Source organism: Calonectris borealis, chromosome 1 (assembly GCF_964195595.1).
Source record: "Calonectris borealis chromosome 1, bCalBor7.hap1.2, whole genome shotgun sequence".
Lineage (NCBI taxonomy): Eukaryota > Metazoa > Chordata > Aves > Procellariiformes > Procellariidae > Calonectris > Calonectris borealis.
Genome location: NC_134312.1, coordinates 73,316,143 through 73,326,653, shown reverse-complemented (window position 1 = coordinate 73,326,653; position 10,511 = coordinate 73,316,143).

Genomic DNA, 10,511 nt, shown 5'->3' with positions numbered 1-10,511 from the left:
CTAAATCAGAAAACATGGAGAACATTTTAAAAGGGCATCCTATTAGCTCAGCCTCAAAAGCTCGTCATGTGACAGCAACACCCCGCTGTACTGTTTTCCCTACAACAGCAATTATCAAACTTTACAACAGAATCTGACCACTGCACTGGATGTTTAATTATGGAAATTTGCGATCCACTTGCCTATAATAATGAAGACTAAATCACGCTCAGCAAACAGTCGTCGTCTTCATTCTCTAGCTATCATCAATGTGATTTCATTGAACATTTGACTTAGCATTACCAGCAGAATAAATGAGGCTTGTTAACATTTTAAACAACATTTCTGGAGCCTATATGTAAGCTCACGTTTCTAGATGTGACCATGTCTGCAGAGGTTTCTCAGAGCTGATCTCTGAATTTCCCATATATCGGGGACATTAAGTAATTAGATCAAAGGAAATCTAGCCCCGTTAATGAGGGACTTGAATTGTTTTAGACTGAAACATTAGTGCTAATCGTCTGATGTTAGTTAATGTGTTACATAAGAATAAAGAGGTTTAGCTCCCTTTACCATTTTAGATAGAACCTTAGGGCTCAGCTGTCAAGTGTTACAGGAAAAATGTGAATTTTCTTCTTTGCAGGTAAATACAAAGAAGGTAAATAGTGCACTTTGAGAACAAAAGATATCAGTAATTCTTAAATCTCTACTTACGTACTGCAGTACTTTGTTCTTAACTTCAATCTCTAAATCAGATCTGAAAATATTTATGAAATCAGCTTCTGTGTTCACTTTTAAGCAGCACTATGTTTTATAGAACTGCTGGCTGAAAACACAAAAAGGAGAAGTTCCTATTCTTTCACGTTTGTCTAAAGACACAGATCCTACATAAGTAAAAAAAAATATGGTTTTATGTGTTTTCATGGCTTCCCAAGGATCTGTGCAGTAGGTACTTATGTTTCCAGAAATATAAGTGAAAATGACAAAAGTATATTTAAATGCTAAATTTGCTCATGCAAATACTTCCCTAGGCTCTGTTCATATACGGACAAGGCAAAAAGACTGTGGCTGTGGTACCAATATTTTCACTGAGATTTCTCCATCACATCAGATGAAATAAGAGCTACTGACTACATATAAGAGAAATATTTGCATCTGACACTGCCCTGATAGGGACTCTAATGTATTTCCTTGTCAGTACTAATGAGTATACAGATTTTTTTAAAAGAATAATAACAAAATAAGAATGGTTGCTGCTGCAGAAAACTTATAACCTATTCCTACTCTGCTTCTGACTTTCTTGCGTTCTTGGGAAAAGTGACATCGTCTCTCTATGCCCCACTTGTGAACTTGTACAATGGTGAGTGGCAGCATGTACCTCATAGCCCTTACGTGAGGATAAATTCATTCAAACTTGGGAGCATGGGCATGACACTCACATAAGATATGCTGCCATGTAAGCACATCAAATAGCCTTTAGCTTAAGGTTTGAAATGTTCTGCATATTACTACTACAGCAATCTCGGAATGAAAAATAAATTGAAAAAGGAAAACATCTGAGACACAGCTAAGTGAATTGTCCTTATCTCTGAGCAAAGCAACATCCAACTAGAAAAGGTCCAGCAGAGGAGCAGGAGGCTTGCACAGTCTCCTCCACTGCACCCCTTATGCAGGATTGACCAAAAAAAAAAAAAAATGCCATGGAGGTGTGGGGGTGGAATATGACACACCGGTGCTTGACAGCAGCGTACAAGTCCATGCCACACTGAGTTGGTACAATTCTCAAATGTGCAGCGGTACTTAAACAGAATTTATACTCATCAATATAAAAAATTATTACAGTATAAAAATTATTACCGTATAAAAATTATTACCATTTATTATCTCACTCTGGATGTCAAATGGAAGTGTGCTAGGAAGGACTGGCCATACAAGTTTTACAGGCTTTAATACATCCCCAATTGTTCCTATGGCATGGCTTTAAGGAGGTCAGTAATTTTCTGACCCGGAGCAACCTGCAACCATATACCTCAGAGCATCAATTTGGTTGCCCTGGCAACGCCTCTGAGGGAAACTCTTAACACAAGACAGAGAGCAGAGCAGTGTGCCCATGGTACCACAGCCCACCGCAACATTAGCTTTAAACTTTCCTCTTTCGTGCAACCAGCATAAATATGAGTGTTTCACTCTAATCACAAACTTGCCCTATGCCACTCAAATACTTTTTGGTGCCATTAGTATTATACTGGGAGTATTTGTAACACACTGCCAACTGCACTGGAAGGTCAGCGATAGCTCTGTTTTTATCAAAGCAGATAGCTGACTCGTCTGTTACTGACTTGAGTATAGTGACAGCCGTGGGGTTATGCCTTATCTTGGCTACCTTATTTCTCCAGTGCCATGAAAAACAGGAGGACAGATAGCCCGTGTCAGCTCTTCCTTCCCAAACTTGGCAGGAATGCCAGCAAAACGTAATCCTAAGTAGTGGCACATTTCACGGAGGTCTTACTGGACCAGTTTGGCTGACAACAACAAAGAATCGTTCTGCGGCACTCCGCTTGTTTAAGAAAGGTCGGGTTTGTTCTCTATTTTCTATCTTGTGCTTTAAAAAGACAACATAAATGCAGTCACCTCATCACCACTGAAACACTCTGGGCCAGATTCAGCCCTCTCATGGTTCCAGTGCTAAATTCAAGCCTTCTGTATCTAGCAGCCTCTATGCATGCCTCCCTGTAAATACGTGTGCGTGTGTGTGCACGTGCACATAGTTGAGATGTATATAATCATGCATACTTTACATGATCTAACACACGTATGACTGCAGAAGTGTCTATGCTTGGATGCATATGCACACACACAAACAAATTTCTTAAAGCTGGATGTATTGGAAGACAAACTCCTAACTGAAAGGATATTATTATATGGGTAAAGTGCATTCTCTCTATTCATTAACAGTTTAAAAATAAGACCCGAGCAACAATTACCTTGGCACAAGATTTAGATTTAGATTTGTTTGTTGTTTTAAGTATGTATCTTTACCACATAGTCCTTGCAATGATAAAAACAGTCATTAGTTTTATCAGTCGTTATTATTAAGCCTGAACACAATCTTCCAAAATGCAGGTTTTCTGGCAGTAAAGATATTCAGCTTCTATATAAGCAAATAACCAGATGGGGAGAACAAAACCAAGTGTACAAAAGCATAAACAGTTAAATGTGTATACATAGACAATGCATTTTCTCTTCCTTCGACCAAATACCATCTAAGCAGTATTTCCTAATTACGGGTAGCATCTTCTGAAGCTTGCAGAGCACTCTGAAATCTTCAAGGACCTCTGAAGACATTTAATCAATGGAGTTTCCATGGATTAGTTCTTCTAAATCCCTTTTGTAACTTTTACCAGAGATTAAGAAAACAAGCCATTGAAGAAAGCATTTTATAAGGCAGCTTTCTGTCCTAAAAAACCTGCTCTACTCCATGATAGTCAAGGAAGAGTAGGTATATAAGTGATAACAGAGTCTAATTCTGTTAATGTATTCTGTACTATCATCCCCAAAATAGATGCACAGAACAGAGCTTCTTTTGGACAGGACAGGTTCTTTTGGCAGGAGCCATCAAAACCAGAGACATTTTAGTCTTTGCAAAGCTAAAGGAGGGAAGAACATGGTGTTTTACCACCACGTTTAGGAAGAACCAAATCAAACCAAGCAAGTTCCACTGTAAAATGGCCTTTTGTGGGAATTACTGAAATAAATAGTGGGCAGAATTTGATCACCAGTCGTTCTAGCAGGAAGGAAAGACACTGAAGCAGGTGCCCTGAAGCGAAGGGATCCTTACAAACTTCATCACACCTGTGACACTGAGTAAGTCCAGGCGGGTGACACTCTGCCCAAAGGACAGCTGCTGGCCACGCTCACACCTTCTCCCTGCCTGTCACCAGGGCTCACAGCTGGGGCTCTGACCCCTCCTTGCGTTCCTGGCTCCAGCTGGCCGGGGTGCGGGAGCCCTCTCTGGTGGCTCTGCTTTCCACCCCATCAAAAGCACGCCCGATAACTCACCTGTGACACAGCCCAGCGACAGCGGCGCTCACCCTCCCAAGGGCCGACATGTAGGGCTGTGCCCGACGGTCAGGTCCGGGGACGAACCCGTCCCTGAGCATGCATGCGGCGGGCTGAGGCACGGCCAGGCAGTTCCCAAAGTGCCCCTCCACTCATTCAAACTCCAGGCAATGAAAAAAGTCCTTCCCCCCACTGGAAACTCCTCGGCTTTGCAGTAAGCCTCCTTAGACGTGCCTTTATTGTGTGTCAGCCCACAGGCGCAGGAGCTGCACTTGCTAGAGTAGGTGGACACAGGAGACCGGTACAGAGACTGTTTACCCATGAACCCAGCCAAAGGACATCCTCTCTGAAAGGTGACTCAACAAAGAGAAGAAGAAAAGCCAAATCTTACCTGGCAGCAGAAATCCCCAGAGATGGTGCCTACCAGTTTTTGTAGGTAAGCTCCCTCTATCACTTATGCATATCCATACATGCATGTATGGGCACTGGTCCCAGCTTAGAAGTGGGAAAAATAACCGCCTCTTAGAAATTACCCTGTCTAGGGATGGTACATCTTATACTGGAGGTAGAGCAAGGAAAAAGCATGAGAGTGGGGGAACTTGTTTTGTCTCTTGTTTTGCCTGAGCACTTGGTATTCATCTCCCCCCCATTCTCCTCCCCCACCTCCTCACTTTTTTCTTCCTTTCTCCCCTCCTATCAACTCCAGGACACTGGGCACACAGGCAAAGCAAAGACACTGGGTGCCTTAGCTGGAAATCCTGAAAAGCATCTTTGTGAGTTGCTGTTAAGTTTGATGGGGCACGTGACAAATCTTTCTGGAGAGGAACGAAAAAAAAAAAAATCCTGATCTTCTTAATTGCTCATTCCCAGGAAACGAAAGACCTCAAGGGGAATGGACCAGAAAAAAAAAAAGGGGTGTGTGTGGGAGAAGGTAGGATGTAGGGTGAACAGCTAATTCACAATGCTTTCCCATCCAGACCCTGATCCTTCCCAGTATGCCCAGTTCGCCCTGCTCCCCAAAACCCTCAGGGCAAAGTCCCCATCAACATGATGTAAAACCAGAATGAAAAGACCCACTAAAGAATTGCACGGGAGAGTCAGTCAAGTCCTTTGCCACAATGAAAGGAAAATTTTGCAAACTTCATTCCCACCCTGTGTTTTCCCTGTCACAAGGTCATGGCTACTGAAACACATTTATTTGCAAGTTTGTGTAAAAGTGAAGAACGTGACTAGTTCCCAGCGTAGTTGCTTGAGCTGAGAGAGGCTATAAATCCTGTGCCTTCTGCTAACCTGTGAGCTTTAATTATACAAACAGAGAAGGTATTAATACTATAAATTCTTCTCCCTTTCCCCTTCTTGCTCTCTCCCACCCTCTGCAGTAGGGTATGTTCCCATGGCAGCTAAAACCTCACTGACACTCAAAACGGTGCCCTGCCAAACACAGCGCCTTGGAGCAGGCTTCTGCTTTCCTAGATTTAATACAAATTATTATCCGTTCCTTCATTATATCTCCATTTTGGCTTTTTAATGCTGCTGGAATTTTATTACACTGCACATAATTCACATTTTGTACTTTAATGTGTCTTAGATCCTTACTTGGCGGGTTTGGAAACTTGGAAATCTCTTTTCCCCTTTTCTAAGGGATATCAGGGTGCCTAATAGTCCACAGGAATTAGTGATTAGGAGAATTAGTGATTATGAGTTCTTTCAGCCTCTTTCAGAGAACAGCTTCCAGCCTGTTTCCTTCAATTATTAGGAAAACTGAGTTTACACAATACGGGATCTGTACTAGTTTTGCCTGACCTTTAATCTTTGTTGCTGACCTTGTCTCCTTCGATGATTTCTGACACAGTCTCCAGTTATTCTGCCACTGGTAGCCTTTACCATACTGTCCCTTAAAATATGTGAGGCTCATGTTCAGAATCATAAATTCTTTGTTTGAATCCCTTTCACATAATCCTTCAAGAACAATCCTTCAGTGCTACAAATCATATCGATGAACGCCAGGGCATGGTCCTCTGCCCTTACAGAAAAAATACCTAAAGAATGGCTTAAGATGAAGCAATGCTTTGAAGAATGAGAAACTTTTTCCTCTGTAAAAGACATTTTTAAAAACATATTCCAACAGACTTATTTAAATTGTAAGGGCTTGCTTGTAAAGACAAAATTGCACAAGATTTAGTGCAATCTTCTCATCTTTCCTGGATTTTTGGTTCATTGTAAAACCTCAGCATCAGCTTTCTATCACAGTTGGGCTTTTACTGGAATTTCTTTATAGAACCTTCTCTGACTTCTTTGTAGGTGTAGATAATATCTTAACTGGATCTTTATCAAGACCACCCTGGGGGAGGTATTTTCCATTACAGAAAGTTTTCTTACACCTTCCAGAAGAGCATCACCATTCCTTTATAAGCTAATTATAGCAGTTCCTCACAACGGGTCATATTTATGTATGTCCTCTACAATCCTTTTCCAGATACTCAAAGTAAATGAATACAAGACCCTCACTAAAACTCAGTGAGTTTATCCAGCAGAGAAGAAAGTCTCATCCAGGTAGGAATTTATTAGTGTCCCAGGCCATGGATATCGCATGGAAAGGTGATGCAGTACATCACATCACCTACTACAATTTACTAACAAGAACTGAGACAGGGGAAACGAATCACAATTCCAATACAGGGCATGACGCCTCTTGTGTGTCACTTTTCAGTGCCTCCCACAGCAGAGCGCTTCCCAAGCATAACGACGCAAAGCTCATTGGAAGCTTGCTAGACAATCAATCAGTCAAGAAAGGTTTTGCTTTCCCATAGTCCTGAAAGAAATTGCTTACTTACATCTACTTACTCTATAGTTGAAACAAAGCCTTTAAAGCAGCTACAGGACAAAGAACCAGACTAAAGCTTGTTCCTCGAGGTCTGTTTCTATTTTCTTTGCATTCCTACTTTGTATTAGTTACAGGAAATTAGAAGCCAGACCACCGTCATTTCTAAAGCACAGGGTTAAATTAATTACATTTACAAAGCCTAGCCTAGCCATAGTGAATAGCTGTGACAAGAGTAATCTTGATTCATAGATGTATCAGTACACTAACAACACAGCAGGTTTGTGGGTCAGTCTTTAAACCATCCAACAACAACAGGTCTCTGAGGCATAGCTCCAGGGAGCTGGCTGCTGCTTCTTCAAGCACATTTCATGAGCAAATGCTAACCTTGTAAAGTCTCAACCCTCCCCCACCCCGCAGCGTTCAGAAGCATGAAACTTCTTCTTTTGTAAAAGACTTTTTTTTAAAACATATTCCAACAGACTTATTTAAATCGTCAGGGCTTGCTTGTAAAGATAAAATTTACACTGAAATCTGAGCACACACATAACAGCTGCAAAGAAACTTGTTTTTATCTGATAGAAGGAAAATGTTAAATTTTTTAAAAAAGAAAACAAAAAATGTGTAAATGGGATTTTGATATACCCTATCATCTTACAATTTGAATTTACATAATTCCTATGGTCTGACAGAGGACACAGCCCCAAGCCTTAATTACTGCGTTGCAAAGCAAGGCTACGTAGAAACTCTCGGTAGAAGGAGTCCTCAACTACTCAGATTGACACCTGGCGAAACGCTCCTTTATTATTTTATTTATTCTAGCACGTAAATACTGCAACCCTGAGCCGCCCTGCTGTGCCTGGAATGACTCAGAGAGAAGGAGAGCTGGTCATGGCAGCAACTGCTTGTGGCCCAGAGTTCTCCTACTGCAATGGTCTCCTAAACCCCTGGAGGGCTCAGCGCGGGAGCTAAGATGCAGCAGAAAAGACTGACAGAGCTGGCTAAATAGCAAGTAATACTCGTATTTGAAGGAGAGGCGTGGAAGCCGTTCATGTTTGCTGAAGGTCATGCAGGAAGTCTGTGCAGAGCTCAGGAAAAACTCCAGCAGATCCAGATCTCTTGAATCCTTGTCCAGAGAGCAGGAAGCTCAAGGCATCACTCCACTGTTGAGTCTGGAAATGTAGCTGCCAGAATAAAGGCAACTTAGAAAGCAGGACGGCTTGGAAGCAGCTGTTTCTTTCAAAGAAATGTCTCGGAGTATTTAAATTTCAGTACAATTTAACTTTTATAATTCATAAAAAAATTGTATTCCTTCTTGCTGTGATTCCTAGGTAAATAGTTTGGAGTCAATAACAAGCAGATACTGTGAAGCTGTTTACAGTTAACTAATAAAGCAATCCAGTTTCACTGTCTCTATAATTTTAATTGCTTTAACTGTACTCCTCTATGGCTATGGATACATTCTTTCTTGACATTAATTTTCCCATTCTTTTTGTTGCCACTCCTAAGAACATGCTTGTTAAGAACATAAATGAGCAGGAAACCCACTGTCAGAACAAACCTCGCATACCCATTCCACATCAGAGAACCAGAGACAAACAATATGCTTCTGTTGTTGGAAGCACTCGGGGACTGCAGTGAAAATCTCAGGCTTGAAGATGATACTTCTTTGCCCAACTAAGGACTTCTAAGTCTAGCCTCAAAGAACAGTTTTCTTATCAAAGAACAGCAAAAGCAATAGAAAACTCATCTAATTATTTTTTGGGCCTGGCTAACTTGTTATTAGGATATCCACAGGTCCTTCTGAGAGGTCTTGTTATCCTGAGGTGCTCATCAAATTATTCATGACATTGAGATTTTCAGCCCCTTTCATGAGACCTCAGGAAGAAGAATTTTCAAAAATAGCAGTTGCAGTAAATTTAGAGTTTACTGCACCCGACCATAGAACAATACCACCTTTTCTATGTATGTTCCCCATGCTGGGGGCCTGAGGTAATGTAGAGGAATGTGCATAATGGCTGTAGAGCACCTTGAAAGCACCTGCAGAAGGTAACCGATCAGGTAAAAGAGGGAGGAGGTTTTCCTTCCTGAATGATGAGTAAAAAACCCCCCCAAAATTACAGACCCAAACAGATTTTGACTAGAATTTTCAAGAGAAGAGAAAGTAACACGTATACTTATATAGCAGCACACTTTGCAAAGATGCCAAGGGGCCCTGTGAAACCCAGCTGTGAGGGGCTATAACAAGAAGGATGAACGAGAGATCCAGTGACACGAAACACCTCTTCAGGGCAGGAAGCATTTGTACCCACTGGAGATTTGGGGAGAATTTTAATTTAGAAGAACGTAATAAAAGAAACTGGAATTTGTCCAGCCACTAGCGATTAATACCATTAATCTTAATAAAATCCCATAGCACTTTCTGTAATGCAGATAAGTTCTTTGAACTAGGTTTAAACCCAAAGATTTTGGCTAGAAGTGTGGAAAGAGAAGGTGTAAAGAATTTGAGTCGAGTTTATTACACAGAAGGTGTTGAATTCGTAGAATATGATGCCTTTGGCAAGCACAGCAATAAACAATTGACATGTGCAAAGGATTGTGAGGGGAAGTAATTTACCAGCAACAACAACAAAAGTCACTGTAAATGAAGCCATCATGCAGATCAAACAGGAACCTTCTGCTCTGTATTTCCTGGCTGCAGACAAGCAGATGTTGCAGCAACCTTTCATCTGTACCAGGCTTTCAAACCGTCAGAACCGCGTCTACCCCACGTTATTTAGCGATCCTAACTAGCAGTCTGTATTGGGTGTGACACAAGCCATCGAGACCTTAGGTAAAACGTTAAACTTGCACGTTTTCTCCCATGGCTCATGAATTAAGGCAATGTTAGTATCACCCTTTGGCTGTGAAGCTGTTCAACAAAGTAGCTGGCTTTGACAGTTTCCTTCTCAGAATGCCAGGTTTTGGGGATCCCGGTGTGGAGCGGTTAAAAATCTCCCTCGGACTGTGTGAGATGGCTATCCCAGAGCTACAGACCCCATCAGTCAGGGTAACTCCTGGAAGTTATGCATCCGACTGTCAAAGCCGTTTGCTGTTCTACCCCTACGTGATATCCAGGGAGTCCACGGTGGCATGGGGGATAATGTTGATTTCCACAGGATTTTGGTGAAATAATTGAAGAAACATTAAAGAAAGCATTGCTAAAAAGAGTGCCAAGAGTCCTCCGAGATTTCTATTTTTAGTGAAACATTTTAAGTGGTTTTAGGCAAGTAGATTTGCCCGGGCAATTTAGAGTAATTTGAACACCTGGAAAATGCAGCATTTAATTGAGCTGCTACTGACTGTGTGTCATGGCCTCCTTTATGTTTTACCAGAAGCCCAGGAGAGGCATGCTCATGTGTGGTCTCATTAGCAGATTGACTGCTTCTGCTCCGTGTTTTATTGCTCATCTCTTCCCATGGGAACCTCTTGCTGTTTGAAGAGCTCCAGAGAGAGTTCGGTGATTTGCAAAGACAAGTGCATTCTTTACCTTGGTAGCCCCTACTCTTTGTGATGAGGAGCACTGAAGGAAAAGAGGTTTTCTTCGTTACTCCAGTTGTATGCTTTTCTGTGGGCAGCTGTGAATCTCTGGATCAAATAATTCCATGCTGGG